Genomic DNA, 27,721 nt, shown 5'->3' with positions numbered 1-27,721 from the left:
TACATATATATGGGGAGGTACTAGCTCCAAATCATTTTACAGTGAAATCTGCAGGAACATCATACCGGCACTAGGAAACCGAATGAGAAACCGGAGTAAAAGTTTCTCTTGAAACCCTTTCCCTTGGTGGTAGATGAACGAACGTCTCTGCACATGCTCAGTTCTGAGAGGTATGTGTGTGTGAAAGCCGTCCTTCCCGTATCTTGTTGGGAACACAGAGTTTCTTTTCAGGTGCAAACACCACTCCTTACATATATATGGGGAGGTAACAGGTCCAACTCAGTTTTACAGTGAAAACTGCAGGAACTTCAAACCGGCGCTAGGAAACAGACTGAGAAACCAGAGTAAAGTTTCTCCTGCAACCCGTTCCCTTGGTGGTAGATGAACGAACGTCTCTGCACATGCTCAGTACTGAGAGATAAGTGTGTGTGAAAGTAGTCCTTCAAATAGCTTGAAAGGAAAACAAAGTACTTTTCAGTTGCAAACTCCACTCCATACATATATATGGGGAGGTAGTTGTCCCAAAACGGTTTTACAGGGAAACCAACAGGAACTTCAAACCGGCACTAGGAAACAGACTGAGAAACCAGAGTAAAAGTTTCTCCTGCAACCCGTTCCCTTGGTGGTAAATGAACGAACGTCTCTCCACATGCTCAGTTCTGAGAGGTAAGTTTGTGTGAAAGCCGTCATTCACCTAGCTTGTTGGGAACACAAAGTTTCTTTCTTTTGCATACTCCACTCCATACATATATACGGGGAGTTGCTAGCACCAACTCGGAATTAAAGTGAAAACTGCAGGAACGTAAAACCGGCACTAGGAAGCAGACTGAGAAACCAGAGTAAAAGTTTCTACTGCAACCCTTTCCCTTGGTGCTAGATGAACAAACGTCTCTCCACATGCTCAGTTCTGAGAGATAAGTGTGTGTGAAAGCCGTACTTCAACTAGCTTGTTGGGAACACAAAGTTTCTTTTCAGTTGCAAACTCCATTCCTTACATATATATTGGGAGGTACAAGCTCCAACTCGGTTTCACAGTGGAAACAGCAGGAACTCCAAACCGGCACTAGGAAACAGACTGAGAAACCAGAATAATAGTTTCTCCTGCAACCCGTTCCCTTGGTGCTAGATGAACCTACGTCTCTCCACATGCTCAGTTCTGAGAGATAAGTGTGTGTGAAAGCCGTTCTTCACCTAGCTTGAAGGGAACACAAAGTTTGTTTTTAGTTGCAAACTCCATTCCATACATGTATATGGGGAGGTACTACTACCAAAACGGTTATACAGTGAAAACTGCAGGAACTTAAAACCGGCACTAAGGAACAGACTGAGAAACCAGAGTAAAAATTTCTCCTGCAACCCGTTCCCTTGGTGATAGATGAACGAACATCTCTCCACATGCTCAGTTCTGAGAGGTAAGTGTGTGTTAAAGCCTTCATTCACCTAGCTTGTTGGGAACACAAAGATTCTTTACTTTTGCAAACTCCACTCCATTCATATATATGGGTAGTTACTAGGTCCAACTCAGTTTTAAAGTGAAAACTGCAGGAACTTCAACCAGGCACTAGGAAGCAGAATGAGAAACCAGAGTAAAAGTTTCTCCTGCAACCCGTTCCCTTGGTGCTAGATGAACAAACGTCTCTCCACATGCTCAGTTCTGAGAGATAAATGTGTGTGAAAGCCGTCATTCACCTAGCTTGTTGGGAACACAAAGTTTTTTTTCAGGTGCAAACTCCACTCCATACATATACATGGGGGGGTACTAGATCCAAATGTATTTTACAGTGAAACCTGCAGGTACTTCAAACCGGCACTAGGAAACAGACTGAGAACCAGAGTAAATGTTTCTCCTACAACCCGTTCCCTTGGTGCTTGATGAACGAACGTCTCTCCACATGCTCAGTTCTGAGAGATAAGTGTGTGTGAAAGCAGTCCTTCAGCCAGCTTGAAGGGAACACAAAGTTCCTTTTCAGTTGCAAACTCCACTCCATACATGTATAATGGGAGGTACTAGTTCCAAAACGGTTTAAAGTGAAACATGAAGGAATTTCAAACCGGCACTAGGAAGCAGACTGAGAAACCAGAGCAAAAGTTTCTCCTGCAACCCGTTCCCTTGGTGCAAGATGAAGGAACGTCTATACACAAGCTAAGTTCGGAGAGATAATTGTGTGTGAAAGCTGTACTTCACCTAGCTTGTTGGGAACACAAAGTTTCTTTTTAGTTGCAAACTCCACTCCATACATGTATATGGGGAAGTACTACTACCAAAACGACTTTACAGTGAAACCTGCAGGAAATTCAAACAGGCACAAGGAAACAAACTGAGAAACTAGAGTAAAAGTTTCTCCTGCAACCCGCTCCCTTGGTGCTAGATGAACGAACGTCTCTCCACATGCTCAGTTCTGAGAGATTAATGTGTGTGAAAGCCGTCATTCACCTAGCTTGTTGGGAAAACAAAGTTTCTTTTCATGTGCAAACTCCAATCCATACATATATATGGGGAGGTACTAGCTCCAAATCTATTTTACAGTGAAACCTGCAGGAACTTCAAACCGGCACTAGGAAACAGACTGAGATGCCAGAGTAAAAGTTTCTCCTGCAACCCGTTCCCTTGGTGCTAGATGAAGGAACGTCTAGCCACAAGCTAATTTCTGAGAGATAAGTGTGTGTGAAAGCTGTACTTCACCTAGCTTGTTGGGAACACAAAGTTTCTTTTCAGTTGCAAACTCCAATCCTTACATATATATGGGGAGGTACAAGCTCCAACTCGGTTTTATAGTGAAAACTGCAGGAACTTCAAACCGGCACTAGGAAACACACTGAGAAACCAGAATAAAAGTTTCTACTGCAACCAGTTCCCTTGGTGCTAGATACACGAACGTCTCTCCACATGCTCAGTTCTGAGAGATAAGTGTGTGTGAAAGCCGTCCTTCACCTAGCTTGAAGGGAAAACAAAGTTCTTTTCAGTTGCAAACTCCACTCCATGCATATATATGGGGAGGTACTAGTTCCAAAATGGTTTTACAGTGAAACCAGCAGGAACTTCAAACCGGCAATAGGAAAAAGACTGAGAAACCAGAGTAAAAGTTTTTCCTGCAACCCGTTCCCTTGGTGCTAGATGAAGGAACGTCTATCCACAAGCTAAGTTCTGAGAGATAATTGTGTGTGAAAGCTGTACTTCACCTAGCTTGTTGGGAACACAAAGTTTCTTTTTAGTTGCAAACTCCACTCCATACATGTATACGGGGAGGTACTACTACCAAAACGATTTTACAGTGAAACCTGCAGGAAATTTAAACCGGCACTAGGAAACAGACTGAGAAACTAGAGTAAAAGTTTCTCCTGCAACCCGCTCCCTTGCTGCTAGATGAACGAACGTCTCTCCACATGCTCAGTACTGAGAGATTAATGTGTGTGAAAGCCGTCATTCACCTAGCTTGTTGGGAACACAAAGTTTCTTTTCAGGTGCAAACTCCAATCCATACATATATATGGGGAGGAACTAGCTCCAAATCTATTTTACAGTGAAACCTGCAGGAACTTCAAACCGGCACTAGGAAAGAGACTGAGATACCAGAGTAAAAATTTCTCCTTAAACCCGTTCCCCTGGTGGTAGATGAACGAACGTCTCTCCACATGCTCAGTTCTGAGAGGTAAGTGTGTGTGAAAGCCGTCCTTCAACTAGCTTGTTGGGAACACAAAGTTTCTTTTCAGTTGCAAACTCCACTCCTTACATATATATGGGGAGGTACAAGCTCCAACTCGGTTTTACAGTGAAAACTGCAGGAACTTCACACCGGCACTAGGAAACAGACTGAGAAACCAGAATAAAAGTTTCTCCTGCAAACCGTTCCCTTGGTGTTAGATGAACGAACGTCTCTGAACATGCTCAGTACTGAGATATAAGTGTGTGTGAAGGCAGTACTTCACCTAGCTTGAAGGGAATACAAAGTTTTTTTCAGTTGCAAACTCCACTCCATACATATATATGGGGAGGTACTTGTTCCAAATCGGTTTTACAGTGAAACCAGCAGGAACTTCAAACCGGCAATAGGAAAAAGACTGAGAAACCAGAGTAAAAGTTTCTCCTGCAACCCGTTCCCTTGGTGCTAAATGAACGAAGGTCTCTCCACATGCTTAGTTCTGAGAGGTAAGTGTGTGTGAAAGCCGTCATTCACCTAGCTTGTTGGGAACACAAAGATTCTTTTGTTTTGCAAACTCCACTCCATACATATATACGGGGAGTTACTAGCTCCAACTCGGTTTTAAAGTGAAAACTGCAGGAAATTCAAACCGGTACTAGGAAGCAGACTGAGAAACCAGAATAAAAGTTTCTCCTGCAACCCGTTCCCTTGGTGCTAGATGAAGGAACGTCTATCCACAAGCTAATTTCTGAGAGATAAGTGTGTGTGAAAGCTGTACTTCACCTAGCTTGTTGGGAACACAAAGTTTCTTTTCAGTTGCAAACTCCACTCCTTACATATATATGGGGAGGTAGAAGCTACAACTCGGTTTTACAGTGAAAAGTGCAGGAACTTCAAACCGGCACTAGGAAAGAGACTGAGAAACGAGAGTAATAGTTTCTCCTGCAACCAGTTCCCTTGGTGCTAGATGAACGAACGTCTCTCCACATGCTCAGTTCTGAGAGATAAGTGTGTGTGAAAGCCGTTCTTCACCTAGCTTGAAGGGAACACAAAGTTTCTTTTTAGTTGCAAACTCCATTCCATACATGTATATGGGGAGGTACTACTACCAAAACGGATTTACAGTGAAACCAGCAGGAACTTAAAACCGGCACTAGGAAACAGACTGAGTAACCAGAGTAAACGTTTCTCCTGCAACCCGTTCCCTTGGTGCTAGATGAACGAACGTCTCTCCACATGCTCAGTTCTGAGAGATAAGTGTGTGTGAAAGCCGTCCTTCACCTAGCTTGCTGGCAACACAAAGATTCTTTTCTATTGCAAACTCCACTCCATTCATATATATGGGTATTAACTAGCTCCAACTCGGTTTTAAAGTGAAAACTGCAGGAAATTCAACCCGGCACTAGGAAGCAGACTGAGAAACCAGAGTAAAAGTTTTTCCTTCAACCTGTTCCCTTGGTGTTAGATGAACGAACGTCTCTCCACATGCTCAGTTCTGAGAGATAAGTGTGTGTGAAAGCCGTCCTTCAGCCAGCTTGATGGGAACACAAAGTTTCATTTCAGTTGCAAACCCACTCCTTACATATATATGGGTAGGTACTAGCTCCAACAGGGTTTTACAGTGAAAACTGCATGAACTTCAAACCGGCACTAGGAAACAGACTGAGAAACGAGAGTAATAGTTTCTCCTGCAACCCGTTCCCTTGGTGCTAGATGAACGAACGTCTCTCCACATGCTCTGTTCTGAGAGATAAGTGTGTGTGAAAGCCGTACTTCACCTAGCTTGAAGGCAACATAAAGTTTCTTTTCAGTTGCAAACTCCACTACATACATGTATATGGGGAGGTACTAGTTCCAAAACGGTTTTAAAGTGAAACATGAAGGAATTTCAAACCGGCACTAGGAAGCAACTGAGAAACCAGAGTAAAAGTTTTTCCTGCAACCCGTTCCCTTGGTGCTAGATGAAGGAACGTCTATCCACAAGCTAAGTTCTGAGAGATAATTGTGTGTGAAAGCTGTACTTCACCTAGCTTGTTGGGAACACAAAGTTTCTTTTTAGTTGCAAACTCCACTCCATACATGTATATGGGGAGGTACTACTACCAAAACGATTTTACAGTGAAACCTGCAGGAAATTCAAACCGGCACTAGGAAACAGACTGAGAAACTAGAGTAAAAGTTTCTCCTGCAACCCGCTCCCTTGGTGGTAGATGAACGAACGTCTCTCCACATGCTCAGTACTGAGAGATTAATGTGTGTGAAAGCCGTCATTCACCTAGCTTGTTGGGAACACAAAGTTTCTTTTCAGGTGCAAACTCCACTCCATACATATATATAGGGAGGAACTAGCTCCAAATCTATTTTACAGTTAAACCTGCAGGAACTTCAAACCGGCACTAGGAAATAGACTGAGATACCAGAGTAAAAGTTTCTCCTTAAACCCGTTCCCTTGTTGGTAGATGAACGAACGTCTCTCCACATGCTCAGTTCTGAGAGGTAAGTGTGTGTGAAAGCCGTTCTTCACCTAGCTTGAAGGGAACACAAAGTTTCTATTTAGTTGCAAACTCCATTCCATACATGTATATGGGGAGGTACTACTACTAAAACGGTTTTACAGTGAAACCTGCAGGAACTTAAAACCGGCACTAGGAAACAGACTGAGAAACCAGAGTAAACGTTTCTCCTGCAACCCGTTCCCTTGGTGCTAGATGAACGAAAGTCTCTACACATGCTCAGTTCACAGAGGTAATTGTGTATGAAAGCCGTCCTTCACCTAGCTTGCTGGGAACACAAAGATTCTTTTCTTTTGCAAACTCCACTCCATTCATATATATGGGGATTTACTACCTCCAACTCGGTTTTAAAGTGAAAAATGCAGGAACTTCAAACCGGCACTAGGAAACAAACTGAGAAACAAGAGTAAAAGTTTCTATTGCAACATGTTCCCTTGGTGCTAGATGAAGGAACGTCTATCCACATGCTCAGTTCTGAGAGATAAGTGTGTGTGAAAGCTGTACTTCACCTAGCTTGTTGGGAACACAAAGTTTCTTTTCAGTTGCAAACTCCACTCCTTACATATATATAGGGAGGAACTAGCTCCAAATCTATTTTACAGTGAAACCTGCAGGAACTTCAAACCGGCACTAGGAAAGAGACTGAGATACCAGAGTAAAAGTTTCTCCTTAAACCCGTTCCCTTGTTGGTAGATGAACGAACGTCTCTCCACATGCTCAGTTCTGAGAGGTAAGTGTGTGTGAAAGCCGTCCTTCAACTAGCTTGTTGGGAACACAAAGTTTCTTTTCAGTTGCAAACTCCACTCCTTACATATATATGGGGAGGTACAAGCTCCAAATCGGTTTTACAGTGAAAACTGCAGGAACTTCAAACCGGCACTAGGAAACAGACTGAGAAACCAGAATAAAAGTTTCTCCTGCAAACCGTTCCCTTGGTGGTAGATGAACGAACGTCTCTGCACATGCTCAGTACTGAGATATAAGTGTGTGTGAAGGCAGTACTTCAACTAGCTTGAAGGGAAAACAAAGTTACTTTTCAGTTGCAATCTCCACTCCATACATATATACGGGGAGGTACTTGTTCCAAAACGGTTTTACAGTGAAACCAGCAGGAACTTCAAACCGGCAATAGGAAAAAGACTGAGAAACCAGAGTAAAAGTTTCTCCTGCAACCCGTTCCCTTGGTGCTAAATGAACGAAGTTCTCTCCACATGCTTAGTTCTGAGAGGTAAGTGTGTGTGAAAGCCGTCATTCACCTAGCTTGTTGGGAACACAAAGTTTCTTTTGTTTTGCAAACACCACTCCATACATATATACGGGGAGTTACTAGCTCCAACTCGGTTTTAAAGTGAAAACTGCAGGAAATTCAAACCGGTACTAGGAAGCAGACTGAGAAACCAGAGTAAAAGTTTCTCCTGCATCCCGTTCCCTTGGTGCTAGATGAAGGAACGTCTATCCACATGCTCAGTTCTGAGAGATAAGTGTGTGTGAAAGCTGTACTTCACCTAGCTTGTTGGGAACACAAAGTTTCTTTTCAGTTGCAAACTCCACTCCTTACATATATATGGGGAGGTACAAGCTCCAACTCGGTTTTACATTGAAAACTGCAGGAACTTCAAACCGGCACTAGGAAACAGACTGAGAAACGAGAGTAATAGTTTCTCCTGCAACCAGTTCCCTTGGTGCTAGATGAACGAACGTCTCTCCACATGCTCAGTACTGAGAGATAAGTGTGTGTGAAAGCCGTTCTTCACCTAGCTTGAAGGGAACACAAAGTTTCTTTTTAGTTGCAAACTCCATTCCATACATGTATATGGGGAGGTACTACTACCAAAACGGATTTACAGTGAAACCAGCAGGAACTTAAAACCGGCACTAGGAAACAGACTGAGAAACCAGAGTAATCGTTTCTCCTGCAACCCGTTCCCTTGGTGCTAGATGAACGAACGTCTCTCCACATGCTCAGTTCTGAGAGATAAGTGTGTGTGAAAGCCGTCCTTCACCTAGCTTGCTGGGAACACAAAGATTCTTTTCTATTGCAAACTCCACTCCATTCATATATATGGGTATTAACTAGCTCCAACTCGGTTTTAAAGTGAAAACTGCAGGAAATTCAACCCGGCACTAGGAAGCAGACTGAGAAACCAGAGTAAAAGTTTTTCCTTCAACCTGTTCCCTTGGTGCTAGATGAACGAACGTCTCTCCACATGCTCAGTTCAGAGAGATAAGTGTGTGTGAAAGCCGTCCTTCAGCCAGCTTGATGGGAACACAAAGTTTCATTTCAGTTGCAAACCCACTCCTTACATATATATGGGTAGGTAGTAGCTCCAACAGGGTTTTACAGTGAAAACTGCATGAACTTCAAACCGGCACTAGGAAACAGACTGAGAAACGACAGTAAAAGTTTCTCCTGCAACCCGTTCCCTTGGTGCTAGATGAACGAACGTCTCTCCACATGCTCAGTTCTGAGAGATAAGTGTGTGTGAAAGCCGTCCTTCACCTAGCTTGAAGGGAACATAAAGTTTCTTTTCAGTTGCAAACTCCACTACATACAGGTATATGGGGAGGTAATAGTTCCAAAATGATTTTACCGTGAAACCTGCAGGAATTTCAAACCGGCATTAGGAAACAGACTGAGAAACCAGAGTAAAAGTTTCTCCTGCAACCCGATCCCTTGGTGCTAGATGAATGAACGTCTCTGCAAATGCTCAGTTCTGAGAGATAAGTGTGTGTGAAAGCCGTCTTTCACCTAGCTTGAAGGGAACACATAGTTTCTTTTCAGTTGCAAACTCCACTCCATACATGTATATGGGGAGGTACTAGTTCCAAAACGGTTTTAAACTGAAACATGAAGGAATTTCAAACCGGCACTAGAAAGCAGACTGAGAAACCAGAGTAAAAGTTTTTCCTGCAACCCGTTCCCTTGGTGCTAGATGAAGGAACGTCTATCCACAAGCTAAGTTCTGAGAGATAATTGTGTGTGAAAGCTGTACTTCACCTAGCTTGTTGGGAACACAAAGTTTCTTTTTAGTTGCAAACTCCACTCCATACATGTATATGGGGAGGTACTACTACCAAAACGATTTTACAGTGTAACCTGCAGGAAATTCAAACCGGCACTAGGAAACAGACTGAGAAACTAGAGTAAAAGTTTCTCCTGCAACCCGCTCCCTTGGTGGTAGATGAACGAACGTCTCTCCACATGCTCAGTACTGAGAGATTAATGTGTGTGAAAGCCGTCATTCACCTAGCTTGTTGGGAACACAAAGTTTCTTTTCAGGTGCAAACTCCACTCCATACATATATATGGGGAGGTACAAGCTCCAAATCTATTTTACAGTGAATCCTGCAGGAACTTCAAACCGGCACTAGGAAAGAGACTGAGATACCAGAGTAAAAGTTTCTCCTTAAACCCGTTCCCTTGTTGGTAGATGAACGAACGTCTCTCCACATGCTCAGTTCTGAGATGTAAGTGTGTGTGAAAGCCGTTCTTCACCTAGCTTGAAGGGAACACAAAGTTTCTATTTAGTTGCAAACTCCATTCCATACATGTATATGGGGAGGTACTACTACTAAAACGGTTTTACAGTGAAACCTGCAGGAACTTAAAACCGGCACTAGGAAACAGACTGAGAAACCAGAGTAAATGTTTCTCCTGCAAACCGTTCCCTTGGTGCTAGATGAACGAAAGTCTCTACACATGCTCATTTCACAGAGGTAAGTGTGTGTGAAAGCCGTCCTTCACCTAGCTTGCTGGGAACACAAAGATTCTTTTCTTTTGCAAACTCCACTCCATTCATATATATGGGGATTTACTACCTCCAACTTTGTTTTAAAGTGAAAAATGCAGGAACTTCAAACCGGCACTAGGAAACAGACTGAGAAACCAGAGTTAAAGTTTCTATGGCAACATGTTCCCTTGGTGCTAGATGAAGGAACGTCTATCCACATGCTCAGTTCTGAGAGATAAGTGTGTGTGAAAGCTGTACTTCACCTAGCTTGTTGGGAACACAAAGTTTCTTTTCAGTTGCAAACTCCATTCCTTACATATATATGGGGAGGTACAAGCTCCAACTCGGTTTTACAGTGAAAACTGCAGGAACTTCAAACCGGCACTAGGAAACAGACTGAGAAACCAGAGTAAAAGTTTCTCCTGCAACCCGTTCCCTTGGTGCTATATGAACGAACGTCTCAACACATGCTCAGTTCTGAGAGATATGTGTGTGTGAAAGCCATTCTTCACCTATCTTGAAGGGAACACAAAGATTCTTTTCTTTTGCAAACTCAACTCCATTCATATATATGGGGAGTTACTAGCTCCAACTCGGTTTTAAAGTGAAAACTGCAGTAACTTCAAACCGGAACTAGGAAACAAACTGAGAAACAAGAGTAAAAGTTTCTCCTGCAACCCGCTCCCTTGCTGCTAGATGAACGAACGTCTCTCCACATGCTCAGTACTGAGAGATTAATGTCTGTGAAAGCCTTCATTCACCTAACTTGTTGGGAACACAAAGTTTCTTTTCAGGTGCAAACTCCACTCCATGCATATATATGGGGAGGAACTAGCTCCAAATCTATTTTACAGTTAAACCTGCAGGAACTTCGAACCGGCACTAGGAAAGAGACTGAGATACCAGAGTAAAAGTTTCTCATTAAACCCGTTCCCTTGGTGGTAGATGAACGAACGTCTCTCCACATGCTCATTTCTGAGAGGTAAGTGTGTGTGAAAGCCATCCTTCAACTAGCTTGTTGGGAACACAAAGTTTCTTTTCAGTTGCAAACTCCACTCCTTACATATATATGGGGAGGTACAAGCTCGAACTCGGTTTTACAGTGAAAACTGCAGGAACTTCACACCGGCACTAGGGAACAGACTGAGAAACCAGAATAAAATTTTCTCTTGCAAACCGTTCCCTTGGTGGTAGATGAACGAACGTCTCTGCACATGCTCAGTACTGAGATATAAGTGTGTGTGAAGGCAGTACTTCACCTAGCTTGAAGGGAAAACAAAGTTCTTTTCAGTTGCAAACTCCACTCCATACATATATATGGGGTGGTACTTGTTCCAAAACTGTTTTACAGTGAAACCAGAAGGAACTTCAAACCGGCAATTGGAAAAAGACTGAGAAACCAGAGAAAAATTTCTCCTGCAAACCGTTCCCTTGGTGCTAAATGAACGAAGGTCTCTCCACATGCTTAGTTCTGAGAGGTAAGTGTGTGTGAAAGCCGTCATTCACCTAGCTTGTTGGGAACACAAAGTTTCTTTTGTTTTGCAAACTCCACTCCATACATATATACGGGGTGTTACTAGCTCCAACTCGGTTTTAAAGTGAAAACTGCAGGAAATTCAAACCGGTACTAGGAAGCAGACTGAGAAACCAGAGTAAAAGTTTCTCCTGCAACCCGTTCCCTTGGTGCTAGATGAAGGAACGTCTATCCACAAGCTAATTTCTGAGAGATAAGTGTGTATGAAAGCTGTACTTCACCTAGCTTGTTGGGAACACAAAGTTTCTTTTCAGTTGCAAATTCCACTCCTTACATATATATGGGGAGGTACAAGCTCCAACTTGGTTTTACAGTGAAAACTGCAGGAACTTCAAACCGGCACTAGGAAACAGACTGAGAAACCAGAATAAAAGTTTCTCCTGCAACCAGTTCCCTTGGTGCTAGATGAACGAACGTCTCTCCACATGCTCAGTTCTGAGAGATAAGTGTGTGTGAAAGCCGTTCTTCACCTAACTTGAAGGGAACACAAAGTTTCTATTTAGTTGCAAACTCCATTCCATACATGTATATGGGGAGGTACTACTACTAAAACGGTTTTACAGTGAAACCTGCAGGAACTTAAAACCGGCACTAGGAAACAGACTGAGAAACCAGAGTAAACGTTTCTCCTGCAACCCGTTCCCTTGGTGCTAGATGAACGAAAGTCTCTACACATGCTCAGTTCACAGAGGTAAGTGTGTGTGAAAGCCGTCCTTCACCTAGCTTGCTGGGAACACAAAGATTCTTTTCTTTTGCAAACTCCACTCCATTCATATATATGGGGATTTACTACCTCCAACTCGGTTTTAAAGTGAAAAATGCAGGAACTTCAACCCGGCACTAGGAAGCAGACTGAGAAACCAGAGTAAAAGTTTCTCCTTCAACTCGTTCCCTTGGTGCTAGATGAACGAACGTCTCTCCAAATTCCCAGTTCTGAGAGATAAGTGTGTGTGAAAGCCGTCCTTCAGCCAGCTTTAAGGGAAGACAAAGTTTCATTTCAGTTGCAAACACCACTCCATACATGTATATGGGGACGTACTAGTTCCAAAATGGTTTTACCGTGAAACATGCAGGAATTTCAAACCGGCATTAGGAAACAGACTGAGAAACCAGAGTAAAATTTTCTCCTGCAACCCGATCCCTTGGTGCTATATGAACGAACGTCTCTCCAAATGCTCAATTCTGAGGGATAAGTGTGTGTGAAAGCCGTCTTTCACCTAGCTTGAAGGGAACACAAAGTTTCTTTTTAGTTGCAAACTCCACTCCATACATGTATATGGGGAGGTACTAGTTCCAAAACGGTTTTAAAGTGAAACATGAAGGAATTTCAAACCGGCACTAGGAAGCAGACTGAGAAACCAGAGTAAAAGTTTTTCCTGTAACCCGTTCCCTTGGTGCTAGATGAAGGAACGTCTATCCACAAACTTAGTTCTGAGAGATAATTGTTTGTGAAAGCTGTACTTCACCTAGCTTGTTGGGAACACAAAGTTTCTTTTTAGTTGCAAACTCCACTCCATACATGTATATGGGGAGGTACTACTACCAAAACGATTTTACAGTGAAACCTGCAGGAAATTCATACCGGCACTAGGAAACAGACTGAGAAACTGGAGTAAAAGTTTCTCCTGCAACCCGCTCCCTTGGTGCTAGATGAACGAACGTCTCTCCACATGGTCAGTACTGAGAGATTAATGTGTGTGAAAGCCGTCATTCACCTAGCTTGTTGGGAACACAAAGTTTCTTTTCAGGTGCAAACTCCACTCCATACATATATATCGGGAGGTACTAGCTCCAAATCTTTTTTACAGTGAAACCTGCAGGAACTTCAAACCGGCACTAGGAAACAGACTGAGATACCAGAGTAAAAGATTCTCCTGAAACCCGTTCCCTTGTTGGTCGGTGAACGAAAGTTTCTCCAGATGCTCAGTTCTGAGAGGTATGTGTGTGTGAAAGTCGTCCTTCAACTAGCTTGTTGGGAACACAAAGTTTCTTTTCAGTTGCAAACTCCACTCCTTACATATATATGGGGAGGTACAAGCTCCAACTCGGTTTTACAGTGAAAACTGCAGGAACTTCAAACCGGCACTAGGAAACAGACTGAGAAACCAGAGTAAAAGTTTCTCCTGCAACCCGTTCCCTTGGTGCTATATGAACGAACGTCTCAACACATGCTCAGTTCTGAGAGATATGTGTGTGTGAAAGCCATTCTTCACATATCTTGAAGGGAACACAAAGATTCTTTTCTTTTGCAAACTCAACTCCATTCATATATATGGGGAGTTACTAGCTCCAACTCGGTTTTAAAGTGAAAACTGCAGTAACTTCAAACCGGAACTAGGAAACAGACTGAGAAACCAGAATAAAAGTTTCTCCTGCAACCATTTCCCTTGGTGCTAGATGAACGAACGTCTCTACACATGCTCAGTTCTGAGAGATAAGTGTGTGTGAAAGCCGTTCTTCACCTAGCTTGAAGGGAACACAAAGTTTCTGTTTAGTTGCAAACTCCATTCCATAAATATATATGGGGAGGTACTACTACCAAAACGGATTTACAGTGAAACATGCAGGAACTTAAACCCGGCACTAGGAAACAGACTGAGAAACCAGAGTAAACGTTTCTCCTGCAACCCGTTCCATTGGTGCTAGATGAACGAACGTCTCTACACATGCTCAGTTCTGAGAGATAAGTGTGTGTGAAAGCCGTTCTTCATCTAGCTTGCTGGGAACACAAAGATACTTTTCTATTGCAAACTCCACTCCATTCATATATATGGGGATTAACTAGCTCCAACTCGGTTTTAAAGTGAAAACTGCAGGAACTTCAACCCGGCACTAGGAAGCAGACTGAGAAACCAGAGTAAAAGTTTCTCCTTCAACTCGTTCCCTTGGTGCTAGATGAACGAACGTCTCTCCACATGCCCTGTTCTGAGAGATAAGTGTGTGTGAAAGCCGTCCTTCAGCCAGCTTGAAGGGAAAACAAAGTTTCATTTCAGTTGCAAACTCCACTCCATACATGTATATGGGGACGTACTAGTTCCAATATGGTTTTACCGTGAAACCTGCAGGAATTTCATACCGGCATTAGGAAACAGACTGAGAAACCAGAGTAAAATTTTTCCTGCAACACGATCCCTTGGTGCTATATGAACGAACGTCTCTCCAAATGCTCAGTTCTGAGGGATAAGTGTGTGTGAAAGCCGTCTTTCACCTAGCTTGAAGGGAACACAAAATTTCTTTTCAGTTGCAAACTCCACTCCATAATTGTATATGGGAAGGTACTAGTTCCAAAACGGTTTTAAAGTGAAACATGAAGAAATTTCAAACCGGCACTAGGAAGCAGACTGAGAAACCAGAGTAAAAGTTTCTCCTGCAACCCGTTCCCTTGGTGCTAGATGAAGGAACGTCTATCCACAAGCTAAGTTCTGAGAGATAAGTGTGTGTGAAAGCTGTACTTCACCTAGCTTGTTGGGAACACAAAGTTTCTTTTCAGTTGCAAACTCCAATCCTTACATATATATGGGGAGGTACAAGCTCCAACTCGTTTTTACAGTGAAAACTGCAGAAACTTCAAACCGGCACTAGGAAACAGACTGAAAATCCAGAATAAAAGTTTCTCCTGCAAACCTTTCCCTTGGTGGTAGATGAACGAACGTCTCTGCCCATGCTCAGTACTGAGATATAAGTGTGTGTGAAGGCATTCCTTCACCTAGCTTGAAGGGAAAACAAAGTTCTTTTCAGTTGCAAACTCCACTCCATACATATATATGGGGAGGTACTTGTTCCAAAACGGTTTTACAGTGAAACAAGCAGGAACTTCAAACCGGCTATAGGAAAAAGACTGAGAAACCAGAGTAAAAGTTTCTCCTGCAACCCGTTCTCTTGGTGCTAAATGAACGAAGGTCTCTCCACATGCATAGTTCTGAGAGGTAAGTGTGTGTGAAAGCCGTCATTCACCTAGCTTGTTGGGAACACAAAGTTTCTTTTGTTTTGCAAACTCCACTCCATACATATATACGGGGAGTTACTAGCTCCAAATCGGTTTTAAAGTGAAAACTGCAGGAACTTCAAACCGGTACTAGGAAGCACACTGAGATACCAGAGTAAAAGTTTCTCCTGCAACCCGTTCCCTTGGTGCTAGATGAAGGAACGTCTATCCACAAGCTAATTTCTGAGAGATAAGAGTTTGTGAAAGCTGCACTTCACCTAGCTTGTTGTGAACACAAAGTTTCTTTTCAGTTGCAAACTCCACTCCTTACATATATTTGGGGAGGTACAAGCTCCAACTCGGTTTTACAGTGAAAACTGCAGGAACTTCAAACCGGCACTAGGAAACAGACTGAGAAACCAGAGTAAAAGTTTCTCCTTCAACTCGTTCCCTTGGTGCTAGATGAACGAACTTCTCTCCAAATGCCCAGTTCTGAGAGATAAGTGTGTGTGAAAGCCGTCCTTCATCCAGCTTGAAGTGAAAACAAAGTTTCATTTCAGTTGCAAACTCCACTCCATACATGTATATGGGGACGTACTAGTTCCAAAATTGTTTTACCGTGAAACCTGCAGGAATTTCAAAACGGCATTAGGAAACAGACTGAGAAACCAGAGTAAAATTTTCTCCTGCAACCCGATCCCTTGGTGCTATATGAACGAACGTCTCTCCAAATGCTCAGTTCTGAGGGATAAGTGTGTGTGAAAGCCGTCTTTCACCTAGCTTGAAGGGAACACAAAGTTTCTTTTCAGTTGCAAACTCCACTCCATACTTGTATATGGGAAGGTACTAGTTCCAAAACGGTTTTAAAGTGAAACATGAAGAAATTTCAAATCGGCACTAGGAAGCAGACTGAGAAACCAGAGTAAAAGTTTCTCCTGCAACCCGTTCCTTTGGTGCTAGATGAAGGAACGTCTATCCACAAGCTAATTTCTGAGAGATAAGTATGTGTGAAAGCTGTACTTCACCTAGCTTGTTGGGAACACAAAGTTTCTTTTCAGTTGCAAACTCCAATCCTTACATATATATGGGGAGATACAAGCTCCAACTCGGTTTTACAGTGAAAACTGCAGGAACTTCAAACCGGCACTAGGAAACAGACTGAGAATCCAGAATAAAAGTTTCTCCTGCAACCCGTTCCCTTGGTGCTAGATGAACGAAAGTCTCTCAACATGCTAACTTCTGAGAAATAATTGTGTGTGAAAGCCGTTCTTCACCTAGCTTGAAGGGAACACAAAGTTTCATTTTAGTTGCAAACTCCATTCCATACATGTATATGGGGAGGTACTACTACCAAAACGGTTTTACAGTGAAACCTGCAGGAACTTAAAACCGGCACTAGGAAACAGACTGAGAAACCAGAGTAAACGTTTCTCCTGCAACCCTTTCCCTTGGTGCTAGATGAACGAAAGTCTCTCCACATGCTCTGTTCAGAGAGGTAAGTGTGTGTGAAAGCCGTCATTCACCTAGCTTGCTGGGAACAGAAAGATACTTTTCTATTGCAAACTCCACTCCATTCATATATATGGGGATTTACTAGTTCAAACTCGGTTTTAAAGTGAAAACTGCAGGAACTTCAACCCGGCACTAGGAAGCTGACTGAGAAACCAGAGTAAAAGTTTCTCCTTCAACCTGTTCCCTTGGTGCTAGATGAACGAACGTCTCTCCACATGCTCAGTTCAGAGAGATAAGTGTGTGTGAAAGCCGTTCTTCAGCCAGCTTGATGGGAACACAAAGTTTCATTTTAGTTGCAATCTCCACTCCATACATGTATACGGGAAGGTAGTATTTCCGAAACGGTTTTACAGTGAAACCTGCAGGAACTTCAAACAGGCACTAGGAAACATACTAAGAAACCAGAGTAAAAGTTTCTCCTGTAACCCGTTCCCCTGGTGCTACATGAACGAACGTCTCTCCACATGCTCAGTTCTGAGAGATAAGTGTGAGTGAAAGTCGTCCTTCACATAGGTTGGAGGGAAAACAAAGTTTCTTTTCAGTGGCCAACTCCACAACATACATATATATGGGGAGGTACTAGTTCCAAAACGGTTTTACAGTGAAACCTGCAGGAACTTCAAACCAGCACTAAGAAACAGACTGAGAAACCAGAGTAAAAGTTTCTTCTGCAACCCGTTCCCTTGGTGCTAGATGAACGAACGTCTCTCCACATGCTCAGTTCTGAGAGGTAAGTGTGTGTGAAAGCCGTCATTCACCTAGCTTTTTGGGAACACAAAGTTTCTTTTCTTTTGCAAACTCCACTCCATACATATATATGGGGAGGTACTAGTTCCAAATCGGTTTTACAGTGAAAACTTCAAGAATTTCAAACCGGCACTAGGAAGCAGACTGAGAAACCAGAGTAAAAGGTTCTCCTGCAACCCGTTCCCTTGGTGCTAGATGAACGAAAGTCTATCCACAAGCTCAGTTCTGAGAGATAAGTGTGTGTGAAAGCCGTCCTTCAGCCAGCTTGAAGGGAACACAAAGTTTCTTTTCAGTTGCAAACTCCCCTCCTTACATATATATGGGTAGGTACTAGCTCCAACAGGGTTTTACAGTGAAAACTGCAGGAACTACAAACCGGCACTAGGAAACAGACTGAGAAACCAGAATAAAAGTTTCTCCTGCAAACCCGTTCCCTTGGTGCTAGATGAACGAACGTCTCTCCACATGCTCAGTTCTGAGAGATAAGTGTGTGTGAAAGCCGTCCTTCACCTAGCTTAAAGGGAACATAAAGTTTCTTTTCAATTGCAAACTCCACTCCATACATGTATATGGGGAGGTACTAGTTCCAAAATGGTTTTACCGTGAAACCTGCAGGAATTTCAAACCGGCATTAGGAAACAGACTGAGAATCCAGTGTAAAATTTACTCCTGCAACCCGATCCCTTGGTGCTATATGAACGAACGTCTCTCCAAATGCTCAGTTCTCAGAGATAACTGTGTGTGAAAGCCGTCCTTCAGCCAGCTTGAAGGGAACACAAAGTTTCTTTTCAGTTGCAAACTCCCCTCCTTACATATATATGGGTAGGTACTAGCTCCAACAGGGTTTTACAGTGAAAACTGCAGGAACTACAAACCGGCACTAGGAAACAGACTGAGAAACCAGAATAAAAGTTTCTCCTGCAACCCGTTCCCTTGGTGCTAGATGAAAGAACGTCTCTCCACATGCTCAGTTCTGAGAGTTAAGTGTGTGTGAAAGCCGACATTCACCTAGCTTGTTGGGAACACAAAGTTTCTTTTCAGTTGCAAACACCACTCCATACATATATATAGGGAGGTAGTAGTTCCAACTCTGTTTTACAGTGAAAACTGCAGGAACTTCAAACCGGCACTAGGAAACAGACTGAGAAACCAGAGTAAAATTTCTCCTGTAACCCGTTCCCTTGGTGATAGATGAACGAACGTATCTCCACATGCTCAGTTCTGAGAGTTAAGTGTGTGTGAAAGCCGACATTCACCTAGCTTGTTGGGAACACAAAGTTTCTTTTCTTTTGCAAACTCCACTCCATACATATATATGGGGAGTTACTATCTCCAACACGATTTTAAAGCGAAAACTGCATTAACTTCAAACCTGCACTAGGAAGAAGACTGAGAATCCAGAGTAAATTTCTCCTGCAACCCGTTCCCTAGGTGCTAGATGAACGAACGTCTCTCCACATGCTCAGTTCTGAGAGATTAATGTGTGTGACAGCCGTACTTCACCTAGCTTGTTGGAAACACAAAGTTTCTTTTCTTTTGCAAACTCCACTCCATACATATATATGGGGATTTACTACCTCCAACTCGGTTTTAAAGTGAAAACTGCAGGAACTTCAAATTGGAACTAGGAAGCGGACTGAGAAACCAGAATAAAAGCTTATCCTGCAAACCGATCCATTGGTGCTAGATGAACGAAAGTCTATCCACAAGCTCAGTTCTCAGAGATAAGTGTGTGTGAAAGCCGTCCTTCAGCCAGCTTGAAGGGAACACAAAGTTTCTTTTCAGTTGCAAACTCCCCTCCTTACATATATATGGGTAGGTACTAGCTCCAACAGGGTTTTACAGTGAAAACTGCAGGAACTACAAACCGGCACTAGGAAACAGACTGAGAAACCAGAATAAAAGTTTCTCCTGCAACCCGTTCCCTTGGTGCTAGATGAACGAACGTCTCTCCACATGCTCAGTTCTGAGAGATAAGTGTGTGTGAAAGCCGTCCTTCACCTAGCTTAAAGGGAACATAAAGTTTCTTTTCAATTGCAAACTCCACTCCATACATGTATATGGGGAGGTACTAGTTCCAAAATGATTTTACCGTGAAACCTGCAGGAATTTCAAACCGGCATTAGGAAACAGACTGAGAATCCAGTGTAAAATTTACTCCTGCAACCCGATCCCTTGGTGCTATATGAACGAACGTCTCTCCAAATGCTCAGTTCTCAGAGATAACTGTGTGTGAAAGCCGTCCTTCAGCCAGCTTGAAGGGAACACAAAGTTTCTTTTCAGTTGCAAACTCCCCTCCTTACATATATATGGGTAGGTACTAGCTCCAACAGGGTTTTACAGTGAAAACTGCAGGAACTACAAACCGGCACTAGGAAACAGACTGAGAAACCAGAATAAAAGTTTCTCCTGCAACCCGTTCCCTTGGTGCTAGATGAACGAACGTCTCTCCACATGCTCAGTTCTGAGAGTTAAGTGTGTGTGAAAGCCGACATTCACCTAGCTTGTTGGGAACACAAAGTTTCTTTTCAGTTGCAAACACCACTCCATACATATATATAGGGAGGTAGTAGTTCCAACTCTGTTTTACAGTGAAAACTGCAGGAACTTCAAACCGGCACTAGGAAACAGACTGAGAAACCAGAGTAAAATTTCTCCTGTAACCCGTTCCCTTGGTGATAGATGAACGAACGTATCTCCACATGCTCAGTTCTGAGAGTTAAGTGTGTGTGAAAGCCGACATTCACCTAGCTTGTTGGGAACACAAAGTTTCTTTTCTTTTGCAAACTCCACTCCATACATATATATGGGGAGTTACTATCTCCAACACGATTTTAAAGCGAAAACTGCATTAATTTCAAACCTGCACTAGGAAGAAGACTGAGAATCCAGAGTAAATTTCTCCTGCAACCCGTTCCCTAGGTGCTAGATGAACGAACGTCTCTCCACATGCTCAGTTCTGAGAGATTAATGTGTGTGACAGCCGTACTTCACCTAGCTTGTTGGAAACACAAAGTTTCTTTTCTTTTGCAAACTCCACTCCATACATATATATGGGGATTTACTACCTCCAACTCGGTTTTAAAGTGAAAACTGCAGGAACTTCAAATTGGAACTAGGAAGCGGACTGAGAAACCAGAATAAAAGCTTATCCTGCAAACCGATCCATTGGTGCTAGATGAACGAAAGTCTATCCACAAGCTCAGTTCTCAGAGATATGTGTGTGTGAAAGCCGTCCTTCATCTAGCTTGTTGGGAACACAAAGATTCTTTTCAGTTGCAAACTCCACTCCATACATATATATGGGGTTTTAGTAGCTCCAACTCGGTTTTAAAGTGTAAACTGCAGGAACTTCAAACCGCCACTAGGAAACAGACTGAGAAACCAGAGTAAAAGTTTCTCCTGCAACCCGTTCCCTTGGTGCTAGATGAACGAACTTCTACCCACAAGCTCAGTTCTGAGAGAAAAGAGTGTGTGAAATCCGTCCTTCAACTAGCTTGTTGGGAACACAAGTTTCATTTCAGTTGCAAACTCCACTCCATACATGTATATGGGGACGTACTAGTTCCAAAATGTTTTTACCGTGAAACCTGCAGGAATTTCAAACCGGCATTAGGAAACAGACTGAGAAACCAGAGTAAAATTTTCTCCTGCAACCCGATCCTTTGGTGCTATATGAACGAACGTCTCTCCAAATGCTCAGTTCTGAGGGATAAGTGTGTGTGAAAGCCGTCTTTCACCTAGCTTGAAGGGAACACAAAGTTTCTTTTCAGTTGCAAACTCCAATCCATACTTGTATATGGGAAGATACTAGTTCCAAAACGGTTTTAAAGTGAAACAAGAAGAAATTTCAAACCGGCACTAGGAAGCAGACTGAGAAACCAGAGTAAAAGTTTCTCCTGCAACCCGTTCCCTTGGTGCTAGATGAAGGAACGTCTATCCACAAGCTAAGTTCTGAGAGATAAGTGTGTGTGAAAGCTGTACTTCACCTAGCTTGTTGGGAACACAAATTTTCTTTTCAGTTGCAAACTTCAATCCTTACATATATATGGGGAGGTACAAGCTCCAACTCGTTTTTACAGTGAAAACTGTAGGAACTTCAAACCGGCACTAGGAAACAGACTGAGAATCCAGAATAAAAGTTTCTCCTGCAAACCGTTCCCTTGGTGCTAGATGAACGAAAGTCTCTCAACATGCTAATTTCTGAGAAATAAGTGTGTGTGAAAGCCGTTCTTCACCTAGCTTGAAGGGAACACAAAGTTTCATTTTAGTTGCAAACTCCATTCCATACATGTATATGGGGAGGTACTACTACCAAAACGGTTTTACAGTGAAACCTGCAGGAACTTAAAACCGGCACTAGGAAACAGACTGAGAAACCAGAGTAAACGTTTCTCCTGCAACCCGTTCCCTTGGTGCTAGTTGAACGAACGTCTCTCCACATGCTCAGTTCAGAGAGGTAAGTGTGTGTGAAAGCTGTACTTCACCTAGCTTGTTGGGAACACAAAGTTTCTTTTCAGTTGCAAACTCCACTCCTTACATATATATGGGGAGGTACAAGCTCCAACTCGCTTTTACAGTGAAAACTGCAGGAACTTCAAACCGGCACTAGGAAAGAGACAGAGATTCCAGAATAAAAGTTTCTCCTGCAACCCGTTCCCTTGGTGCTAGATGAACGAAAGTCTCTCCACATGCTCAGTTCTGAGAAATAAGTGTGTGTGAAAGCCGTTCTTCACCTAGCTTGAAGGGAACACAAAGTTTCTTTTTAGTTGCAAACTCCATTCCATACATGTATATGGGGAGGTACTACTACCAAAACGGTTTTACAGTGAAACCTACAGGAACTTAAAACCGGCACTAGGAAACAGACTGAGAAACCAGAGTAAACGTTTCTCCTGCAACCCTTTCCCTTGGTGCTAGATGAACGAACGTCTCTCCACATGCTCAGTTCAGAGAGATATGTGTGTGTGAATGCCGTATTTCACCTAGCTTGAAGGGAACACACAGTTTCTTTTCAGTTGCAATCTCCACTCCATACATGTATACGGGAAGGTAGTATTTCCGAAACGGTTTTACAGTGAAACCTGCAGGAACTTCAAACAGGCACTAGGAAACATACTAAGAAACCAGAGTAAAAGTTTCTCCTGTAACCCGTTCCCTTGGTGCTACATGAACGAACGTCTCTCCACATGCTCAGTTCTGAGAGATAAGTGTGAGTGAAAGTCGTCCTTCACATAGGTTGAAGGGAAAACAAAGTTTCTTTTCAGTGGCAAACTCCACTCCATAATTATATATATGGGGAGGTACTAGTTCCAAAACGGTTTTACAGTGAAACCTGCAGGAACTTCAAACCGGCACTAGGAAACAGACTGAGAAACCAGAGTAAACGTTTCTTCTGCAACCCGTTCCCTTGGTGCTAGATGAACGAACGTCTCTCCACATGCTCAGTTCTGAGAGATAAGTGTGAGTGAAAGTCGTCCTTCACATAGGTTGAAGGGAAAACAAAGTTTCTTTTCAGTGGCAAACTCCACTCCATACATATATATGGGGAGGTACTAGTTCCAAAACGGTTTTACAGTGAAACCTGCAGGAAGTTCAAACCGGCACTAGGAAATAGACTGAGAAACCAGAGTAAAAGTTTCTTCTGCAACCCGTTCCCTTGGTGCTAGATGAACGAAAGTCTATCCACAAGCTCAGTTCTGAGAGATAACTGTGTGTGAAAGCCGTCCTTCAGCCAGCTTGAAGGGAACACAAAGTTTCTTTTCAGTTGCAAACTCCCCTCCTTACATATATATGGGTAGGTACTAGCTCCAACATGGTTTTACAGTGAAAACTGCAGGAAATCCAAACCGGCACTAGGAAACAGACTGAGAAACCAGAATAAAAGTTCTCCTGCAACCCGTTCCCTTGGTGCTAGATGAACGAACGTCTCTCCACATGCTCAGTTCTGAGAGATAAGTGTGTTTGAAAGCCGTCCTTCACCTAGCTTAAAGGGAACATAAAGTTACTTTTCAATTGCAAACTCCACCCCATACATGTATATGGGGAGGTACTAGTTCTAAAATGGTTTTACCGTGAAACCTGCAGGAATTTCAAAACGGTATTAGGAAACAGACTGAGAAACCAGAGTAAAATTTCTCCTGCAACCCGTTCCCTTGGTGCTAGATGAACGAACGTCTCTCCACATGCTCAGTTCTGAGAGTTGAATGTGTGTGAAAGCCGACATTCACCTAGCTTGTTGGGAACACAAAGTTTCTTTTCTTTTGCAAACTCCACTCCATACATATATATGGGGTGTTACTATTTCCAACACGATTTTAAAGTGAAAACTGCATTAACTTCAAACCTGCACTAGGAAGAAGACTGAGAATCCAGAGTAAATTTCTCCTGCAACCCGTTCCCTAGGTGCTAGATGAACGAACGTCTCTCCACCTGCTCAGTTCTGAGAGTTAAGTGTGTGTGAAAGCCGACATTCACCTAGCTTGTTGGGAACACAAAGTTGCTTTTCAGTTGCAAACACCACTCCATACATATATATAGGGAGGTAGTTGTTCCAAATCGATTTTACAGTGAAAACTGCAGGAACTTCAAACCGGCACTAGGAAACAGGCTGAGAAACCAGAGAAAAACTTTCTCCTGCAACCCGTTCCCTTGGTGCTAGATGAACGAACGTCTCTCCATATGCTCAGTTCTGAGAGATTAATGTGTGTGACAGCCGTACTTCACCTAGCTTGTTGGAAACACAAAGTTTCTTTTCTTTTGCAAACTCCACTCCATACATATATATGGGGATTTACTAGCTCCAACTCGGTTTTAAAGTGAAAACTGCAGGAACTTCAAATTGGAACTAGGAAGCGGACTGAGAAAACAGAATAAAAGCTTATCCTGCAAACCGATCCATTGGTGCTAGATGAACGAAAGTCTATCCACAAGCTCAGTTCTCAGAGATAAGTGTGTGTGAAAGCCGTCCTTCATCTAGCTTGTTGGGAACACAAAGATTCTTTTCAGTTGCAAACTCCACTCCATACATATATATGGGGAGGTACTAGCTCCAACTCGGTTTTAAAGTGTAAACTGCAGGAACTTCAAACCGGCACTAGGAAACAGACTGAGAAACCAGAGTAAAAGTTCTTCCTGCAACCCGTTCCCTTGGTGCTAGATGAAAGAACTTCTACCCACAAGCTCAGTTCTGAGAGATAAGTGTGTGTGAAAGTCGTCCTTCACCAAGTTGAAGGGAAAACAAAGTTTCTTTTCAGTTGAAAACTCCAATCTATACATATATATGGGGAGGTACTAGTTCCACACGGTTTAAAAGTGAAACCAGCAGGAACTTCAAACCGGCACAAGAAACAGACTGAGAAACCAGAGTAAAAGATTCTCCTGCAAACCGTTCCCTTGGTGCTAGATGAACGAACGTCTCTCCACATGCTCAGTTCTGAGAGGTAACTGTGTGTGAAAGCCGTCCTTCACCTAGCTTGTTGGGAATACAAAGTTTCTTTTCTTTTGCAAGCTCCACTAAATACATATATATGGGGAGTTACTAGCTCCAACTCATTTTAAAGTGAAAACAGCAGGAACTTAAAACCGTCACTAGGAAAAAGACTGAGAAACCAGAAAAAAAGTTTCCCCTACAACCCGTTCCCTTGGTGCTAGATGAACGAACGTCTATCCACATGCTCAGTTCTGAGAGATAACTGTGTGTGAAAGCCGTCCTTCACCTAGCTTGAAGGGAACACAAAGTTTCTTTTTAGTTGCAAACCACACTCCATACATATATATGGGGAGGTACTACTACCAAAACTTTTTTACAGTGAAACCTGCAGGAAATTAAAACAGGCTATAGGAAACAGTCTGAGAAACCAGAGTAAAAGTTTCCCCTGCAACCCGTTCCCTTGGTGCTAGATGAACGAACATCTCTCCACATGCTCAGTTCTGAGAGATAAGTGTGTGTGAAAGCCGTCCTTCAGCCAGCTCGAAGGGAAAACAAAGTTTCTTTTCAGTTGCAATCTCCACTTCTTACATATATATGGGTACGTACTAGCTCCAACAGGGTTTTAAAGTGAAAACTGCAGGAACTTCAAACCGGTAATAGGAAATAGACTGAGAAACGAGAGTAAAAGTTTCTTCTGTAAAACGTTCCCTTGGTGCTAGATGAACGAACGTCTCTCCACATGCTCAGTTCTGAGAGATAAATGGGTGTGAATGCCTTACTTCACCTAGCTTGTTGGGAACACAAAGTTTCTTTTCTTTTGCAAACTCCACTCCATACATATATATAGGGAGGTAGTAGTTCCAACTCTGTTTTACAGTGAAAACTGCAGGAACTTCAAACCGGCACTAGGAAACAGACTGAGAAACCAGAGTAAAATTTCTCCTGTAACCCGTTCCCTTGGTGATAGATGAACGAACGTATCTCCACATGCTCAGTTCTGAGAGTTAAGTGTGTGTGAAAGCCGACATTCACCTAGCTTGTTGGGAACACAAAGTTTCTTTTCTTTTGCAAACTCCACTCCATACATATATATGGGGAGTTACTATCTCCAACACGATTTTAAAGCGAAAACTGCATTAATTTCAAACCTGCACTAGGAAGAAGACTGAGAATCCAGAGTAAATTTCTCCTGCAACCCGTTCCCTAGGTGCTAGATGAACGAACGTCTCTCCACATGCTCAGTTCTGAGAGATTAATGTGTGTGACAGCCGTACTTCACCTAGCTTGTTGGAAACACAAAGTTTCTTTTCTTTTGCAAACTCCACTCCATACATATATATGGGGATTTACTACCTCCAACTCGGTTTTAAAGTGAAAACTGCAGGAACTTCAAATTGGAACTAGGAAGCGGACTGAGAAACCAGAATAAAAGCTTATCCTGCAAACCGATCCATTGGTGCTAGATGAACGAAAGTCTATCCACAAGCTCAGTTCTCAGAGATAAGTGTGTGTGAAAGCCGTCCTTCATCTAGCTTGTTGGGAACACAAAGATTCTTTTCAGTTGCAAACTCCACTCCATACCTATATATGGGGTTTTAGTAGCTCCAACTCGGTTTTAAAGTGTAAACTGCAGGAACTTCAAACCGCCACTAGGAAACAGACTGAGAAACCAGAGTAAAAGTTTCTCCTGCAACCCGTTCCCTTGGTGCTAGATGAACGAACTTCTACCCACAAGCTCAGTTCTGAGAGAAAAGAGTGTGTGAAATCCGTCCTTCAACTAGCTTGTTGGGAACACAAGTTTCATTTCAGTTGCAAACTCCACTCCATACATGTATATGGGGACGTACTAGTTCCAAAATGTTTTACCGTGAAACCTGCAGGAATTTCAAACCGGCATTAGGAAACAGACTGAGAAACCAGAGTAAAATTTTCTCCTGCAACCCGATCCTTTGGTGCTATATGAACGAACGTCTCTCCAAATGCTCAGTTCTGAGGGATAAGTGTGTGTGAAAGCCGTCTTTCACCTAGCTTGAAGGGAACACAAAGTTTCTTTTCAGTTGCAAACTCCAATCCATACTTGTATATGGGAAGATACTAGTTCCAAAACGGTTTTAAAGTGAAACAAGAAGAAATTTCAAACCGGCACTAGGAAGCAGACTGAGAAACCAGAGTAAAAGTTTCTCCTGCAACCCGTTCCCTTGGTGCTAGATGAAGGAACGTCTATCCACAAGCTAAGTTCTGAGAGATAAGTGTGTGTGAAAGCTGTACTTCACCTAGCTTGTTGGGAACACAAATTTTCTTTTCAGTTGCAAACTTCAATCCTTACATATATATGGGGAGGTACAAGCTCCAACTCGTTTTTACAGTGAAAACTGTAGGAACTTCAAACCGGCACTAGGAAACAGACTGAGAATCCAGAATAAAAGTTTCTCCTGCAAACCGTTCCCTTGGTGCTAGATGAACGAAAGTCTCTCAACATGCTAATTTCTGAGAAATAAGTGTGTGTGAAAGCCGTTCTTCACCTAGCTTGAAGGGAACACAAAGTTTCATTTTAGTTGCAAACTCCATTCCATACATGTATATGGGGAGGTACTACTACCAAAACGGTTTTACAGTGAAACCTGCAGGAACTTAAAACCGGCACTAGGAAACAGACTGAGAAACCAGAGTAAACGTTTCTCCTGCA

This window comes from Camelus ferus, chromosome 29 (genome assembly GCF_009834535.1).
Source record: "Camelus ferus isolate YT-003-E chromosome 29, BCGSAC_Cfer_1.0, whole genome shotgun sequence".
Lineage (NCBI taxonomy): Eukaryota > Metazoa > Chordata > Mammalia > Artiodactyla > Camelidae > Camelus > Camelus ferus.
Note: the sequence above shows the minus strand (reverse complement) of the source record.